This window comes from Leuciscus leuciscus (genome assembly GCF_965113295.1).
Source record: "Leuciscus leuciscus genome assembly, contig: HAP1_SCAFFOLD_536, whole genome shotgun sequence".
In the NCBI taxonomy this organism is placed as follows: domain Eukaryota; kingdom Metazoa; phylum Chordata; class Actinopteri; order Cypriniformes; family Leuciscidae; genus Leuciscus; species Leuciscus leuciscus.
In genome coordinates, this window is record NW_028118203.1 from 1,478 (window position 1) to 21,616 (window position 20,139).

Genomic DNA, 20,139 nt, shown 5'->3' on the forward strand with positions numbered 1-20,139 from the left:
GTTGTCTTGTTGTATGGGGTCAGCAGAATCGTTAATCGACGTGGAAGGAGAAACTGTGGTTTTGAACCATTTTCTAATGTCCATTTTTGGACAGTTTTCATCTGTTTGCTTTGTTTTGAATGCAGCCAGGAATATTGCGCCAACTGAAATTCATTTCATTCATGTATTAACGTGCAAGTGATTGGGGGGGCGGCAGGGGGGTTTCCTCACTGTGGTTTTATGTTGGCTAAGCTTTATTATATTTTCAGCTAATGAGCAGTTTGTAGACATATTTTTATTATTTCTCACTAAAATGTAAATTAAACTGATATTATTTTGTAAATTATATCATAATTCAATTTGGGGGGGCATAAAAGACATTTGGGGGGGCATTGCCCCCTAATGCCCCCCCATACCGCCGGCGCTGCATACAATTAAGACTAGTTTATGGACTTACATGAAAAGCATTTGAACTATATCTCATGACTTTAGATTTGACGGAAGTATAATGTTTGGGGTTTCTTGACAGACTTTGCCATCAAGTGGACATGTGCAGGTACTGCAGGTTTCACTGGACTCTCAGAAATGAGTCTTGTATCATAGTTTCTACTTCATCTGTGAGCTTGTTATAGTCAGCCTGACATACTTTATGTGGATGATGTCCACTGTTTCCCATGCACTTCAGCAGAGCGTCATGCATCTGCTCTCGGCCTCCAATGCTGCAGAGTTTATCCAACTGCTCAACAGGATCCGGTGGGATATCTTGACACTGAAGGGCTTTTAAGACAGCCGGAGCAAACTTCCCGTGGTGTGCAGTGGAGCATATCACAAGGTGCAGTGGAGCATATCGCAGGTTTTGTCATGTATACGATCGGCGACTACTTTCCCAACCGCTGTGTGAGTGTCCATTATGAAGCCTGTTGTAGTGTGCACCTCCTGTATGGCCCTCAAACAGTCTTCTTCAGAGCACCAACCAGCTTGAAGTTCCAGATTTATCTTCTGCCGTAAAGTCTCCGACACTTTAAAGATGCGCTCTCTTTCTAGATTCAAACACAGATCTCTGACAAGACTTCCATCCCCACCGGAAGCGTGATGGATGAACCTCTCAAGGTTGGAAGACTTCAGGATATCAATGGCAGGAGAGTTTGAAACCTGCAGCTTCCGGTTGCGGAGATCATACTTGCCACTAGCGATGAAGTCGGATATGATGCAGTTATGATTGGATGCACAGATCACCTTCCGTATGGGTATTCCCATTTGTTTGGCATACAGGGCTGACATGGCATTGCCAAAGTTTCCGGTAGGGATGCACACGTCAATGGGGTCTCCGAAAGTCAGCGTGCGATTTCTAAGCAGGTCCATGTACGCCGAGCAGTGATAGACCACCTGAGGGAGCAGTCGGGCCCAGTTTATCGAGTTTGCGGTGCTGAGAACCGTGGCATATTCCACAGCTAAATGTCCGATCAAGCTCGAGTCCCCAAACATTCGTTTAATGCTCCTCTGGCAGAAGTCAAAATTGGACAGGACGCTGATGGACTTGGCATTGCCCTCCTGAAATCCTGTCATCTGTAGCTTCTGAATCTCACTCACTCCGTTCTCAGGGAAAACCACAAGCACGCCGATCCTCTCCCGGTCACTGTCTTTAAGATTTCTGAAGCCGTTCAGCACCGCGCTTCCGGTATCTCCAGATGTGGCCACTAGAATCAGGTAGTTGCACATCTGTGGCAGGCAGTGGGCAAACAGCTGAGGCATCAACTGCAGTGCCAGGTCTTTAAACGAGGCAGTTGGGCCGTGAAAGAGTTCTAGAAGATACTGATGATCAGTGAGGTGCTTTAGAGGCACAACCGACTGATCGGCGAAGTTCTGGCCGTAAGCACGACACACCATTGTGCTCAATTCTACAGGGGACACATCCATAGGATGGATACAGTTTTCCAGTATGGCCACAGCTCTCGTGGCATGGCTGGATATTCTCAACCATTCTGAAGGTTCCAGTTTGGGGAAACCTTTTTTTGGTACATAAAGCATACCTGTCAAGTTTTGGATATGAAAATAAGGGAAATTTTCCGGCGCCCACCGCGAGCAGTCCCACCACCCCAACCAAGCTCCAGTATCCCTTACATTTTAAGACAGGTGTACAAGAAAGCTAAAATCACCACTTTTAAACTACAATTGGCTTTATGCACAGCTGCACTACTTCCTGAACTTCAGCCAGCTCCTTTGTTTCCTGTCTGCCATTATTGGACAAACTGATTAATCCAGGTGTGTCTGATTATTGTTGTTGTGACTACTGAGGTCAGGCACACCTGGATTAATCAGTTTGTCCAATAATGGCAGACAGGAAACAAAGGAGCTGGCTGAAGTTCAGGAAGTAGTGCAGCTGTGCATGAAGCCAATGATAGGCCTACCTTTGTTGACATTGACATGCTGTGAACATTCATTATATCCTAAATGAAAACACAAAAGGGTATATATGAAGAGCATTTTATTGAAAGGCTTATTTGCATATTTTCTGTTCATTTAACATTGCTTGTCTTTACATTTACATTTTATTTTCATTCCACACATTCTTTTCATTTCATATTGTTTTTGTTTTACAGTTTTTCCTTTTCATTTCACATAACTTTTCTTTAGTCTTTTAGTGAGTTGTTGTACAAATTTGTAGCAGACTTTGCATTCTTTAAGACTGTTTTGGAAGGAGTGTATTTGTGGGCTGGGCCAGAGTGGTTAATTTTACATGAGAGTAGAGCGCAAACAGTTCTGTTGTCTAACGTCATCCTATTCTCTGTAACAATCTTTCGTACCATGCTAAACACCCTTTCTGAACTTGCATTGCTATGGGGAATGCATAGTAAAGCCTTCATAAGTTTTGGCAGCTCACTGAACCTCATGTCCTTTCCTACCAGGCCCCAGAATCTGTCGATTCTTTCTTCTTGGGGGAGTTGCTTACTATCTGTCACCTGATAGTCTGTGAATTCCTCTCTCATCTTATCCTCTTTCAACATCAACTGAGGGAACAGGGCCCCTAGCCTTTCCACTGTAAAGTAAAACAAGTGTTTGACTGAACATTGCAGATCTAAACAAGTATCAAGTATACTGTGCCAATTAATTGTTTGGTTATCAATGGGGAACTGTCCCCAGAGGATGTTGTTATGATGCGATGTAAAGCCTTTTGAGACAAATTGTTTGAAAAAAATGGGCTTTACAGATAAATTTGCCTTGCCTTGCCTAATATCAATAGGCTTTATGCACAACTGCATTACTTCCTGAACTTAAGCCAGCTCCTTTATTTCCTGTCTTACATTATTGGACAAACTGATTAATCCAGGTGTGTCTGACCATTGCTAGGGTGGTTGCTAGGGTAAGTAGTGGAGCTGGGCATAAAGCCTATTGGAAACTGTTTTTATTATCTACCTGTCCCTGGAGTTATGTTAAGACGAGCTGCAGGGTCCAGCACTTTCAGGTCCCTCAGGAGTGGATGGTCGAGGGGAAAGGAGGAGAACATCTTCTTAAGCACTGCCTCATAGAAGCTTCTCACAGTTCTACAACAGCATAAGAGTGAAAAAAATGCATTAGTGGTAATATTTTAGGCACACTACAGCCTATACTCTCATACTGTTAAAAGATGATATCATAATATAACTACTGGGTAATATACTCACTGAAAGATTTTCTTCTCGGCTGACACAGGGAGCTCAGCGCTTCTCATGAATGCCTTTGTGTCTGCTCCGATAAAAAGATCTTCATCAGCCAACTGATGTCCATCTCCATACTCCACCTCCCTGAGAGGTACAGCCACGATTGCTCTGGCTGGTATGAGGTAGCCCATGATCCTCTTCATCAGCCTGCACATCTCCTCTTCAAGTCTGTGAATTTGTATTCCCTCTGACTGCAGATAATATCAATGGTCACAACAAAATAACAGTGAAATAAGAATGCTACAATAAGCACAAACATTTAGTTATATCCTATTATTCACTCATTCACTCAATATCATTGACACCCACCTGGAAGGCAATGTTAAATTCAGATAAAGGCTTAAGGGCAGCACTCAGGAACAGGAAGTAGGTCTTCACGATTGGATCACGCAGATGGCTTGCCAGATCACGCACTTTAACACTCCTCTCCACCTCTTCATGACTGTTAAAGTAGGCCTACAGTACATAGAGATACAGGGTGGCAATACATGGTTAAAATTGAAATATAGCATAGTAAACTGTGTAGATATCTGCTGAGTGGAGTTACCATCCTACCTGTAGTGCATCCCACTGGTTCAGCACCCTCTGGATGCAGGTTAACAGACTCAGCCATCTGGTGCTGCAGTACCTGAGGAGCTTCAGGTGGTCTGAATCAGTGAAGTCTACAAACTCTTTGTAGACTTCACATCTTTTTGCACTGAGAGAGAGAAAATTACTCTGTTAGTGGTTGGAATTGTGAGTGAGTGTGTGTGTGTGTAAAGAATATGAACTGCAGGCCTACAAGGCTACCTTGTGCATGAGTTAGCCACATGCAATGTTGTTACATTGTAACACACAACATTAGGTGAGAGAAATAGCAGGCCTATATGTATGCATTTACCTTCTATCAAAGTGGGTGTATATCCCCACCAGGATGTCTTCCACTGGTACCTGGGCTGCTCTGATGCCACAGCCAGTGGCCAGCTGTACCAGGTGACAGATGCAGCCAAGGTCCTGGACGTGGGGCTGGCTGGTCTTCAGTCTGCTGATGACCGAGTTATGGCGGCCTTTCATAACACTCGCATTATCAGAGTTAAAGGCAATCAGGTTATCCCATGGGATGCCTCTTTTTCTATTGGAAACAGGAAAAAAATGCCACAAAACGTCTCAGACAAAATGTAAGGTTGTAATTAAATACAATCTACTAAACATGTCAACAACACAGTGCAGTTCCCCTTACCTTAATGCTTCACTAAGCTTTTCATACAGATTTTCTGCATTTCCTACATTGCATGTAGGCATCTCCAGGAATCTTGTAGAGACCTGCAGAGTGGCCTCATCGTAGAGTCTAGTCAGGATGACGAATTCTTTTTCTGTTTTTCTATTGTTCGATTCGTCGCACATCAGTGAAAAGGGCTGAGATCGGCATGTTTTGGCCAACTCGTCCTCTAGTTCTGCTGCTATGGCACCTGTTGAGTGTCCAGTAATTAGCTAGTAAGTTAGCCTACAACACATGCCATGGGTTAATGCTCAAATGCATGGGCGTCAGTTTGGTTTGAAATGTGCTGGGTACAGAGACGCATTCGGAAGTGCATTTTCAGAAGTGCTGGGTACAATGACGCATTCATTTTTTTCTCTCTTTCGCGCAGGGTCGCTCGCTCAACACAGAAAATATGTGGAATAAGGGCTGCTTCCGACTAAAAGTTTTTTTTCTAGTCGACTAGTAGGCTAGTTGTTCATTTAAGTCATTCATAAGACGTCTAAATGTGTCTAAATACGCTGTGAATGGGAATGTGCATTATACGCTGAGTTTCGGTTCATTTATGAGACAAACTCCAGTTCACTCGCCGGCGCCTCCATGTCCCCACCGAACTCAACGCCTATGCTCAAATGTTAGAATATTCAAACACATTTCAAACCCATTTGATACCGTTTTAGCAAACGTACAGTAGCCCAGCAGTAAGAAAGATAGGTATGTTAGCTAACTTACCTTTGATGATTTGAGTAGCCTTAGTTTTTCCCGTTGAGTATTTTCGTGCAATAGCAGAGTCCGGGAACATGTCAGCTACACACTTGTTGAAGTCATCGTGGAAGGAGAAAGGAATGTTGTTTTTGGCACACAGCATTGCCATTTTTACCTCTGCACGTATGACCTGGTCTGCATCGGTGGCATTTCTCGTCACGAATGCTGACATCGCCTGGGCATGTTTTTGTCCCTCTAGCCCGCGCTTGTGCTTGGCGGATTTCTCGTGCTGATAAACATCATTCCTTCCCCCGTGTGAGATGCTAAAATCACAGTTACAAAACTTGCAAAACGCGTGACTGTCCCCCACCCTGCTCCTCTTCAGAAAATTAAATTCGCCGTCCCATTGATCACAGTATTTACATGCGATTTTAGATTTTTTGGCAGGAGTGCCTTCCGAGAAGGTCGTAGCGTCCATCATTCGTCTCAGTTGTATTTTTTTTTCTGTTTTTTCCCGCGTTGTCACTCATCATCTGACCTCACACACTAACCTCGCGACAACTGCCACCTACAGAGGGCTACTGCAGGTGGCAGTTATCGCGAGACTAGTGACAGAGCTCAGATTGGTAATGTTTTTTTGTTTTTTTTTACTCCGCCCGGGCCCGGGGTATTATTATTTTTTAATAATTATTAAAAAAGTATTTTTTAAAAACGTAAACAAATTTTTTTTAATAACGCAGGTTAAAATATGGGAGATTTACGGGTAAATACTAATACGGGAGGACGGCGGGAAAGAAGGGTAAAATACGGGACTTTCCCAGCCAAAACGGGATACTTGACAGGTATGACATAAAGCCCTCCATCTGGTGCAAGACCCTCTATGACGACATCACTGAAGAACTTGGGGTCACTTGACATTTGGCTCCTCGTTGAAACAAACACCTCTGATTCTGAATCCTCATATCTGAGCAGGGTCCTCAGGACTTTATCAGCCACGTCCTCCACGGAGTCTCCCGTCCCACAAAGGACTCTCGCATCTAGCCATTTCTCATAAAACTGCTTCCTGTAATGTAATATCTCTCTCATAGAAACACCAGCATCCTGACCCACAATCCTGTTCACCTTCATTCGAGAGAGTCTCTGCATGATATCTTCTGTGTCCACATCCAGGTACACGGCCAGTCCAGAGCGCTTCAGGTGCCGCATGGCGTCCGAATGCAGGGGATTGGAGCCGGTCAGAGAGATGACACTTCCTGTGGCTGCAAACCTGCACACTGCTTTACCTTCTTCTTCAATAAAACCATCACCACCAATTTCAGAGAGCTTGTCTGCCACACTCATTCCCCACGTCCTTTCGAGAACATCGTCATCTATATCAATAACAGGCATACCTAGTCTGTGTCCCAGAATCCGCCCTACACAGGTCTTCCCTGCTCCAGGAGGACCCATCAGGAGAATGTTTCTTTCATGCGGTTTAGAGTTTTGATTTGATAGCCGTGCTGTAGTGAAGTATGAAGGAGCAAATAGCAGGTGGGTCCTCAGCTTGCTCACTTTAGCCAACAGCTGGCCGAAACTTGCAGGGATCATCTTGGAAAAAAGATCAAATAATCTAGGAAGCAGAAATATGTTTCAGAATTAAAATCATGTCAGTAGATTACAGATAATTTGCTAAAATACAAAATGTAATGTTTAGGCCTGGTTTCACAGACAGGGCTTAGAGTAAGCCAGGATTAGGCCTTAGTTAAATTAGAGCATTTGAGTAGCTTTAATAAACGTGTCTTAGAAAAAACATGACTGGTGTGCATCTTGAAACAAAACAATGGCACTGACATATTTTAAGATATGTCAGTGCAAGATGCTTTTAGTTAAAACAGCTCAAACATACATTTTAGTCTGGGACTATCTTAAGACTTGTCTGTGAAACTGAGGGATATTGTATAGGCCTTTATCGCAACACAATAGAACGCTGGAAGTAGCCGTGAAGCAGTGTACGGCGTCTTCCGGTTATTGCACTGGACTACTTCGCTCTAGCATCTGCCAAAAGTTTCTTTTTTTGTTTTGTTTTCTTGATTCCATTTTAATGGTTTGATTAAATTGCTTTTCATCTAAAGGTGTAACTACTTAACCACCGGAAGTGCGAGTACACTGCTTGGTGATTTTGAACGTTCCAAAACCAGGAAATGAGATAAAGGCCTATTGGTTTAATCTATGTAAAGATTTGTTTTAATAAAGACACAGCCCGTCCCAATGGAACCCTAGGCCTTCGACGTCTTTCTCCAGTTCCACGCTTTCATGACATAACGCTGCTTTGTCTGTCGGGTGTAAGTCTGCTTCCTTCTGAAACCTAAAATGACAAATGGGACACCCTGCAGTCTTGTGGTACACCACAGATGCACATGAAGTGTGCCGTTTAGAACAGGGCCTTAAAAGTCACAATGAAACGGAAGTATAGACAGATCTTTTCTTCTGCATTGTGATATCTTAATGTAACAAATTATTGAAAGGAATAATAGTAGGACTTTCTTCACGCCCAGACTAAACTTACCAATTCACAAAATTAACGGAATGCATACCTGATATAAAAAATTGGATGACTAGTAATTTCCTACTACTTAATTCTGAAAAAACAGAGATTCTAATTATTGGACAAAAAACTCCCTCACGTAATAACCTAGAATACTGTCTAACACTTGATGGCTGCTCTGTTAAGTCTTCATCGTTGGTTAGGAACCTGGGTGTGCTCTTTGATACCAATCTTTCATTTGAAAGTCACGTGTCTAGTATCTGTAAAACCGCATTTTTCCATCTTAAAAATATATCTAAATTACGTCATATGCTCTCAATGACAAATGCGGAACAATTAGTTCATGCGTTCATGACATCAAGGCTAGATTATTGTAATGCTCTACTGGGTGGTTGCCCTGCACGCTTAATAAACAAATTACAGCTGGTCCAAAATGCAGCAGCTCGAGTTCTTACCAGAACCAGGAAGTATGACCATATTAGCCCGGTTCTGTCAACACTGCACTGGCTTCCTATTAAACATTGTATACATTTTAAAATACTGCTGATTACTTACAAAGCACTAAATGGTTTAGCTCCGCAGTACTTGAGCGAGCTCTTAACGCATTATAGTCCTTCACGTCTATTGCGATCTCAAAATTCCGGCCAGTTAATACAGGGTGTCTACAGATAACAAGTTAAATTTAAGACTTTTTAAGACCTTTTTAATGCCACTTTGAATTAAATTTAAGACCAAACCTGTGATGGAAATACACATTATATTGCATACGTATATGTAATATTTAACCTAAGTAATTGAAATAATTTAATATTAACTACTTGTTTATTGAACTAAAATCAATGTAACATTTGCAATCGTGAGAATATTCAGCAAAATAGCTCCCGCCATGTTATGTTACTTAACTATATCACATGTTATAAATAAATAAAAAAACAACATTTAGAATTTTTACCTCAGTATGTTTCTTCTGTGAGTTTTTTTATGTGTGCCGTTATGCTCATTTGTTTTGATTTCTTACTATAAAATCTATCACAGAGACAAGCAGAGCGAGCCTCAACAGCGTTACCAGAAAAAGCCTACATTATCATTATCAATAGCTGTTTAAGTAATAAAATCTGAATCATTCTCGCGATTCGATGCTTCACTGGTTATTTGACGGACATTAGGTCCGTCAGACTGGAGAAATTTTAGCGGTAATGTGACCAGAAATATTTAAGACCTATCGAATCTGAATTTAGGACATTTTAATACTTTAAGGCCTTTTATTAGGAACATTTTATTTAAGACTTTTTAAGGACCCGCGGCCACCCTGAATAACCAAAATACAATTAAATATATCTAATAAAATATATATTTTAAAGTTAAATAACCAAAATACTATGTTTGATAGTTATACTTATAATTTTGTTTCTATTACATGCAGTTCTAACTTGAGCTCTTAGCTCTCCGGTTAGAATATTGGCTTCTTACTGACCCTTTAAAGGGATACTCCACCGAAAAATGAAAATTCTGTCATCATATACTCACCCTCATGTTGTTTCAAACCTGTATGAATTTCTTTCTTTTGCTGAACAGAAAGGAAGATATCTAGAAGAATGTCAGTAACCAGACAGTTTTAGATACCATTGACTTCCATAGTATATATTTTTTTCCTACTATGGAAGTCAATGGTATCTAAAACTGTCTGGTGGAGTATACCTTTAAGAAACACAGAACTCACTCTTGCACTCACACTTACAATCTCACACACACACACACACACACACACAGATATGTGGTTTATGAGGACTCTCCATAGGCGTAATGGTTTTTCTAATGTACAAACTGTATAATCTATCCCCCTACACTAACCCTACCCCTAAACCTACCAATCACAGATTTAGTATGTTTTTTAAGCCGTTTGGTTTAGAAGGACACATATGTCCTCATAAACCATGTTTACGTTGTAATACCCATGTCATTATACACATTTGTGTCCTCATAAACCATATACAAGAACACACACACACACACACACACACACACACACACACACACACACACACAATAACACACTATATTTTTTTATTAGCCCCGGGTCTAGCCGGACAGCCTGTGTGGGTGTGGGTGTGTGGTGTGGTCATTGAAAATGTGTTCAGATATATATTCTTCACAGAAAATGAGCCAAGGCCAATGAGTCTGAGTTTGAAAAAATAATTAATCGTATAATTTTTCTCTTGATAAAAAATGAAACCGGGTCCTACAGACCCGAACACCATACAAGGGTTAAAACGACACTAACGAGACGCTTAACAACACAGCGTACAAAACAAACATTTTATATAGATATCATATTCTAATTAAATGAATACTTACAATCACAGAAATAATGTCCTTGGCGATGGTCAATTTGCTGCTGCTCGTATCCGAAAGCTGAATCACAGCTGTTCTAAATAAGCTACATATGATTGGTTAATAATAATCCTATTTCAGTATCTTGCCGCACTATTGGCTCGACTGATATAGTAGGCAACCGCGTTTGCCTGCATATTTACGTGTCGTGCAATATCATTTCGGGGGGAACATGTGCAATAAATGGGAGTGGCAACACTTTTCATATCGTTGAGAATAAAACAACCGTCCCAACTTTACAAATCCAGGTTCTCTCTCCATGGGGATCATCCATTTCGAAAAGTAAAGCAGATACGGAACCTCGGCCCACGCGAGATGCAATGCGATTGGTTGCTGGACCAGCCAATGGAATTAATATGTGTAATATTAATATTTAAAATTGCCTAGTCATTAGATTTGTGAATTCTTTTTCTGAAAAACAAAATTATATCATTAATCTTTTAATTATTTTGGCAAAGTTTTAAATCCATAAGACAAAAATAACTCAAAAGAAACCCTCCTATATTACCTTTTATAACACTGATCTCACAATATACTTAGAATATCTTTTAAACATGAGATCACAAAACAAAAAGCTTATAAAAACAATACAAATTTTAAAGCTTTTCAAATACATATAACTGCCCTGATATTATAAACTTTAATTTCTGCATTTATTATTTATTTTATTATTATTATGTACATTTATACTTTAGTTGTTGTTGTTATTCTTTGGTTTATACATTTTGAATTGTATTTACAGTGCCTTGTATTCATTTTGTTTTTTTGTTGCATTGTAGGCTACTTGAAATGTTTGTAATTTAACTAAATAAATAAAAAGCACAATATGTTATGTATACCATACGTAGTAATAAGATGTATTTCTAAAATCAATACTTTCAATATTATAATATTATATATTATATGACGTTACTGTCACAAAAATAGCTTTAATGGTTCTGTTTTTTTGTTTTTTTTTAAGCAAGTCTGGAGGCTAATGAAATGAAACAGTAACGCTATTTCTGAGGAGATTTCTATTGTCTTGTCTTGTATTTTGTACTGATTTTCTTGCAGGTTGTCGATGGTTCGTAATCGCATGAAGTGGATTACGGGTGGAAGAGGAAGTGAGTGCTTTAATTTTTAATTTATTTGTTATGGTGTGTTGTACAATGACTGACTGATCCCATTTGATCCCATTTATTTGATTCATTGCATGTGAAATAAACTTGAATTGAATTTGAGTAACTTAACTGAAGTAAAAATCTGTAATTGACCACAGACATTGATTATTGATTATTATGATTAAACTAACGTTATGTGATATGTGAAATATTCCATCCTTAGAGCACTCCAGATCCAGGAGAGCTGCTTTCGGTCAGACGGCTGGTCGGGAGGTTTGGACGTCCGATTCTGATGACCGTGATCAGGATCCGCTGCCCCGAGATGGACAAAGTAAGTTACACAATTTCCTTACTTGAGTGAAAGTAAGTTACAGATACTTTTGGTCAAATATTACTCAGTTACAAGTAAAAGTTGAAAAGACTGATTTTTACTTGAGTAAAAGTACAGAAGTACTTGTTTTTAAAAGTACTTAAGTATCAAAAGTTAAAAGTAAATGTCAATGCACTGTTTTATTATTGTTTGTAATACTTACAGTACCTTATGCCTCTGAATCTATGCCTGCCTACCTACCCACCCTCATATCAATATATAATTTATTTCTAGAACACAGTTCCTGTAGTGGGATTGAATGTGAGATTGAATAAGTGCTCTCAATAACGTCCACAATAGTTTCGGGCTGTTCCCTCAAATAGTGCCCTATTTAAAGATTTTTGGCTTTTAGGATGAATATGTCAGCCACTGTTATAAGCTAGTGTGCTCCAAAACAATGACAAAATGAGCATTTAAAAGACCAAACCCAACATTGAAAATGAAAGTCAGATTGATGTCAGAATCCAACTACTTTCTACTCAAGGACCTTGACATAAATGTAACGTTAGTGGAGTAAAAAGTATGATACTTGTCTTTCAAATGTAGTGAAGTTAAAGTAAAATGTTTCCAGAAAAAATAGTACTCAAGTAAAGTACAGATACTCAAAAAGTGTACTTAAGTACAGTACTCAAATAAATGTACTTTGTTACTGTCCACCTCTGCCGCTGCCAGACCCGACCCAGACACAGAGCCAGGATCGTCCTGGATATTTACCATCTCTGTCTTCTGAGTTTTCTGTTTCTGTGTCCACAGGTCAGGCTCACGGGACGAGGGCGAAGCAGAACCCAGATGTTGGACGTCCGTCCACTTCATCTAACCACTCTCGCAGAGGTCAGAACAGGGCAGGATATAGGCATGGGCAAGGAGGGGCAATGCCCTCCCAAATGCCGTGACTGCCCCCCAAACGTGATGGCATGTAAAGATCCCAAATTTAAAAAATATTTCAAGAAAAATGGTCAGAGTGAGCGCTCTCTGCTCTCTATCCCTCATTCAAAGTAGCTACTGATTGGTAGATGCATAGGGAGGGCGTGGCCAGTCGCTTCACCGGCTTGTGGTGAACCTGCTGAGCTTCACGTCTCAGTCAGTCACTGCAGAGCGGAGTACGCAGACACACTGTCGTCAGCTGAGCTCAGCCCCTGTTTTGAGTTTCCTTCGCCGTCAGTCACTGAAATTATTTGGTTACTCTTTCTGTAAGCGTTCTCATTCCCTCCATATCTCTCTATCGCTTTCTCTTGTAATTTGCACCGAGTGACGAGTCGAGTATGCGCCGATTTCTGGTTGCTAAAGCTAGCACTGGCAGCAGCAACGAGGCTGCTAGGGCATTAGCTGCAGCAGAGACCGAATCACCCGGCTCGTCGGGTGATACTGCTCCTCGACTCGCTACAATTTCTAACCCCCGTGCCCAGTCCAGTACCAGTACACCTAGTTCTAGTTGCACAAGACCCGCAGCCCCCGTCGTTCCCAGCCCATCCGTGGCTGTTGCGGATAAAAAATAAAAAATAAAAAGCCCCAAAGAAATAAAAAAGATTGAAATAAAAAACGAAAGGACAGACAGACAGACAGACAAGACAGACAGGAAGACAGACAGACAGATAAAAAAAAAAAAGAGATAAATGCAGCCTCAATTCTGGCTCACGAGAAGGCCATAACAACAGGTCTAGATATGGACGCATTTGTTAGGACTTTTGCACAGAAAAGCAGACGACTGATGCTATAATGACTGATATAAGCCATGCTGTGTACAGAGCTAAAGAAATGAAAACAAAACCCCCCCAAAAAAGAAATAAAAAAGATTGAAATAAAAAACGAAAGGACAGACAAAGACAGACAGACAGGAAGACAAACAGACAGACAAAAAAAAAAAGATAAATGCAGCCTCAACAGGGCACAAGCCAGTGTCCTATTTGTGCCGGTCCCAAGCCCGGGTAAATGCAGAGGGTAGTGTCAGGAAGGGCATCCAACATAAAACCTGATAAGACAAATCAAATGGATCAAAGGAGCTGATAGATTAGAGCTGGGCGATATAGGATTTTTTCATTTCACAATATATTTTTTCATTTCTGGCCATATCGATATATATCACAATATAAAATCAAATCACTATATTTGTCAAATTTAAATGTTCCGTTAAATGACTTGCCCCCCCTGATATTCTACCTGCACCCCCTAGTGGGGCTGGCTGAATCCGGCCCTGTTAGTTATGATATGAAAAAAAATCTCAGCTCTCAGATTCTGTCAATTTTATTACGAAATTCAAACAATAAATACCGTTTTGGTGCTTGTAATTGTGACGCGACAGATCCCTAGCGGCACGTGACCCGATCATCTCTACTAGCTATAGTAAATAAACACGAATGAACAATGTTGAAAGAAACAGTACAGCTTACCAAAATGTAGCCTATATTCTTCATACATAATATCGATCAATCAATCAAACAAAGGGGTCAATAAAACAGCTGGAGAACAATTATGTCACATAACATTTACCTCAGGAAAGCCATTTAATGACCATAATATAGGCACGTTAGTTGGCTAGAAAAAGAGCTATAGAGAGTATTTTGCTAAATATGTGTACTATATTACATATTTATTATATTTGTACTTATATCATTAAATAAAGTTGTTATTATAATAAAAACGCATTATATTTAATTTGAGTTATTTTTAACCTTAAATAATAGGCCTACTACCAGCTGATAGGGCTGTCTAGCCTATGTATTTTTTTTTCTTGAGAAAAATGAACGCCTATCTTGTGTACCTAACATTTATCCAAATGAGTCAATATTAAATCAAATCGCAAGAATTGAATTGAAATCGTGACATTTGTTTCAAGAAATTTGTTTTAAAAAAAAAAAGTAGCTTTCCAGAGATTGTACCATATAAACATTGTAACATGTTGTCACTAAACCTAATAAAATTCAGTTTAGTTACTAAAATGTTTTGACAATCACAATACACTTATTGTGATGCAAGTTTTTTTTGCAAATAAAAATAAAAAGTTTTTTTTGTCTATAAAACGCAGATAGCAGGCCGGGTGAAACCCGTAGTTGTTGGGACATCAGAGACCGGTTTGTCCAGGAGGGAAACATGTTTATTAGCAATAGCTGAAGTGTCCGACGTTTTGAGCCATTCCTACGCACATTGCTTGATTTTTTTCCCCATCGGACTTCAGTAAAGGGCTGCGGACCTTTCCCACCATCTTTTCCGACATGAAGAATACACTTTACGGGTGTTAATCGAGCTTGATCGCCGCTATCAGATGAAGATGCGCTGCTTACGTCCTCCTCCATGTTTACATGTGCGTAGTGATATTGGCTTGATTTCGGCTGGGACCTACTTACATTTTCTATGCTGATTGGTTGAAAATCAATCTCAACAGTTTTATATGTCTCAATACGCAGTCAATATAGTGCGCCAATAAATTACAATTTCTCATTAACTGCAGGATAATGCGTGGAGAACTTTTTGCTTGGATACCTTTTATTTACGTTGAACATATTGAGCAAAAGAAAAAGTAGTGCCCCGTTTGTCGTAACGAAACTGAACGATACAGCTCACGTACAGCGGCCTAAGAGTCAGACAATAATGGAGAGACTCAAGAAGTGACAACATGTAGAATGCAACAGTACATTTCTGAATGGTTAGTTGATGAATTTAGGTAGCTTATGTGTCATCTTCTATTCATTGATTAGCATTTTTTAAGGACTTCAACATTACACACTAACTAAAGTTAAAAAAGTGAAATCATAATCAACCACCCCTTCAAGCGTGTGACGGAAATGTCTCGCCCCTTACCATATTTGGAACATCAGCTCCAGAAGCAATAATGGCAGGTGATCATGTCAGAACTACCTTATCAATTCAAGCTCGATTCTGATCCGGAAAATGCAGATGTCCAAGATGAGCGATCATCTTTGCATGGCGGCGCTGGCGGCAACAATAATACAGCGAGAACAAAAGTTACGACATTGTTTCTACTCAGACAATTCATGGGACCATATCATCTGAACATATTTCCAAATGAAATAACCCTTTAAAGGCCCATAATAAAAGAGATGTCTGTTTTAAATGAATTTCTTGAAAACAATGTCTAAACCCTCCTCAAGTGCTTTTCATCCAAACAGTATGAAGATCTTACATATGATGATTATCATCAAAAACTAATTAAATCTGTTCTGTTATAGTTCAGTTCAGCAGGAGAGATCAGAACCCGAGCCCAGCTGTGTGTCTTTGAGGAGTGACGGGTCTATGGGTCTTCCAATACATTTTAAGAATGACGATACACAGACTGATCTCAGGTAGGCTACAACATTTCTTAAAGACATTTAAATATTTTAATGAAAGAGATTTTTGAATAGTCAGTAGCAAATTCTTAAAATATGAAAACATACTTACAGGCTGTGTGTGAGTCAGAAGCGCCAGAATGTACATGCAAATATGGAATTGCCCCACTTTTTAGAATCAGCTTTGTGTTTGTGCACAGCCTGCCTTGTACTCTCGCAGGTTCTGGAAACAGTCCTCCGAAAATTGTGCAGCACACAGTCGAATATTTTAGTTGTACTGTTCTGGAACAGTTGTAAATAAAGTTTAAGCATTGTTTTCTAATTGTGTCCTCTTTTGGAAGGCCAAACTCATTTAGTTTGGCTTTCACAGCGAAAAACACAGTGTCTCTACGACATGGCGGCGCTGGCGGCAACAATAATACAGCGAGAACAAAAGTTACGCCTTCTTTCTTTGCGTATAAATTTATTTATGAAACTCTGCCCCCACTCTCTGACCTAGATTTGTTGGGGCGTGTTTGAAAGAAGAGTTTTAGGAAGGCGTGGCTAACCTGCTCTGTCCAGTCTGTCGGTCTCCGTGTCCTCTTTGCTTCGCGATTTTTCTGTGCGTGAGAAAATGGATGTGTGGCGTGAGAGCGTGTGAAAAGTGTCAATTGCGTGAGTCTCACGGTGAATGCATGAGAGTTGGCAGCTTATAGCTTACAGCTTATAGTCTGTTATTATATTCTGGCTTAATTCTATTTGTTATTCAGATTTTACCTCAAATATTACCTTTGAATTGGAACAACATAATGAGAAGTAATTAGAATGTTAATGCTACACTAGAAATTTTCTTGATAATCTTATAATGTTTACTGTCCCTAGATAGCAACTTCAGGTATATCACACATTTCAAACTGGTTTATTTTGTATTTCAAGTGGTAATTCGGCATTTTTGGGTTTATATGATAAACAGGTTTGAAAGTGCAAAATTCCCTATGGTTTCCCTTTTTTTTTAAATGGGCACCTTTAGCATAATTTTTCTCAAAAACTGCAAGGTTGTGTGTGGAGAACTTTTTCCTAAGGAATCTCTATATATTTCTGATGTTAAATATAAAAAAAAGTAGGTAGTGCCCCACTTGGTGGAACGAAACCCTATTTCTAGGCCTCTTTTAGGCTACCGACAGCGGCCTACTGCCATTATTGCTTCTGGAGCTGAAGTTCCAAATATGGTAAGGGGCGAGACATTTCCGTCACACGCTTGAAGGGGTGGTTGATTATGATTTCACTTTTTTAACTTTAGTTAGTGTGTAATGTTGAAGTCCTTAAAAAATGCTAATCAATGAATAGAAGATAACACATAAGCTACCTAAATTCATCAACTAACCATTCAGAAATGTACTGTTGCATTCTACATGTTGTCACTTCTTGAGTCTCTCCATTATTGTCTGACTCTGGTTTGAACATAAACATTGACATTTTCAGTGCATGTCTGTGTGAGGTAAAAGGATAAAATATCTGTGGGGTATTTTGAGCTAAAACTTCACATACACACACTGGGGACATCAAAGATTTATTTTACATCTTGTGAAAAGAGCATTATACCACCCCTTTAAGGTTATTGCGCCAATCACAATGTACTGGCTAGCTGGCCAATCAGAGCACGCCGCGCTTTTCAGAACGATGAGCTTTGTAAAAATCAACGCATTTCAGAAAGGCGGGGCATAGAGAAGCAACAATAATGTACAGTATGTGTAGAATAATGAGTTTGTTTGTTTTTTAACCTAAAACCGCATAAACACATTGCATTACACCAAATACACAAAATAATGTTCTTTTTAGAACCGTCATATGACCCCTTTAATTGTATTACATTGATACCATCTGTTGGTCATTTTTGGAGGAGTCATTTTGGAGGAGGTTATAATGGGTTTGAGGTCAGAATATAGAATAGGGTATTTTTTTGAGCTCTGAATATACATGTAAGGCCACAGCAGCACTGCTGCACATTACCTGCAATTCCACAACGCCCAGGTACAAACAAAAAGGACTGCAGTCCATTTAAAATGACCACAAAAGCTGGGTGTTTCAAATATTATAAGCATCTCTTTCAATAAAATGCTATTTATCTGATTCCAAGCCATGAAATTGGAACACTCATAGATATGTCTCTCTTGCATCAGGTGAAGACAATGTCTATTATGAATATCATACATACAAAATACAAAACACCATAATATTAAAATGTTAATCATGTCTTTAAGAAATGTTGTAGCCTACCTGAGATCAGTCTGTGTATTGTCATTCTTAAAATGTATTGGAAGACCCATAGACCCGTCACTCCTCAAAGACACACAGCTGGGCGCTGGTTCTGATCTCTCCTGCTGAACTGAACTATAACAGAACAGATTTAATTAGTTTTTGATGATAATCATCATATGTAAGATCTTCATACTGTTTGGATGAAAAGCACTTGAGGAGGGTTTAGACATTGTTTTCAAGAAATTCATTTAAAACAGACATCTCTTTTATTATGGGTCTATAAAGGGTTATTTAATGTATTCATTTAAAGTACCTGCAAACTGGAGAAAAATCTTCATCTCTGGATGTTTGTCTGTCATCCATGATGAAGCTGAACAGTTGAAACAGTCTGATCTCCACTGACACTGGATGTAAATGACGAACAAACACAAAACTAAAGTAATTAAACTTAATTAAACATCTTTATCAATGATCTGATCATGAGAGTTGGAGGTAAATAGATAATGACATCGATGCGTTCACTCAAAAAAGTAATTTGAAAAATCATCACATAGCCTAACTTACAGCACGATACACAAAAGAAACCCCGTTCCTTTACTACAGGATGAAAAATGTCAAACACGTCCTTTCAGAAAAAAAGTATTAATGTGGACGTCGCCTGTAAAGGGCCTCAAGACATAAAAAGTCCCCTTGATCCAAATTTAGTCTAGATATCCAACCGATTCACAAACTCCTCCATCTTTTCCATCAAGTAGCTAGTACACACATTCCTGTCTACGGTTTTATAAAAGTTTCCTTTGAAATACTTACTAATATTTTGTATCGGAACTTAGGAATCGACTGTCTGATTACATGGCGAAACATCAGCTTCCCTTTCAAGGGAACTCGAGCTGCGTCGAGACGCGGTGGGAACGCCCTCCGTGATTGCGTCGTGAAGCACGTGTATAACCAGTCCAATGGAAAGACGAGACGTAATAGGCGGGTGACGTCATTGACCAATGCTCGATGCAGAGTCAAATGGGAGGAGCTAGAGTTCTAGCTCACCCTTGCTGGATCTAGTGCGAGTTCAACCGTGATGGAGGAAGGACAAGTTTGTTTTGATGCGCAAGATGCTGGCATACATCATATTGTATTTTTCTCTAATATTTGTCATGATTATGATTAAATATTTATCGTTTCTGTGACAAACGCGTAAACACCTAATAAGAACATTGCTCACACTGTGTGTGTGTTTCTAAAAACGGTTGAAACGTATCTATGTAGCCTATTATTTTATCTTTATAACGGTTTCGTTGTTTTCCTCACTTTTAAAGGTGAACTCGGCAACTCTAGCGAACTCTAGTCACTTCTTCGCTGATTTTTCCTTTTGTTGTCGCATGTTTTCCCCACGAGCTCCCCCTACAGCTGTGGGGGGGCGTATATTTCACAACACGGTCGTAAAAAAACTCACTTGCGGCGGCCTCCTCCCCCTCTCTACCGCTGCTCATGTGCATTTGTTTTGATCGGAGCAAGCCAACTGTATCGTGTGGAGCTATGTCTACCGAGGTGGGTCATCTGGTAATACATCATACATGCGTGTGTGTTTATGTCGAATTGCCGTAAAGCAATTTGTGT

At 39.8% G+C, this 20,139-nt stretch overlaps 1 long non-coding RNA gene and 1 pseudogene across 2 annotated transcripts; both read right to left on the bottom strand.

The window, feature by feature from the left end:
* Positions 1–485: 485 nt before the first annotated feature.
* Positions 486–7,563, bottom strand: LOC309491760 (threonine synthase-like 1; annotated as a pseudogene). Its single transcript has 2 exons — positions 6,469–7,563; positions 486–1,998 (listed from the first exon to the last, which is right to left on the bottom strand). The product of its transcript is annotated as a threonine synthase-like 1 (transcript).
* Positions 7,564–15,531: 7,968 nt separating this feature from the next.
* On the bottom strand, positions 15,532–19,432 carry LOC309491759. The gene is made up of 3 exons (XR_014203294.1): positions 19,336–19,432; positions 18,839–18,929; positions 15,532–16,179 (listed from the first exon to the last, which is right to left on the bottom strand). It is a non-coding gene; the product is annotated as an uncharacterized lncRNA (long non-coding RNA).
* Between the last annotated feature and the right edge of the window lie 707 nt (positions 19,433–20,139).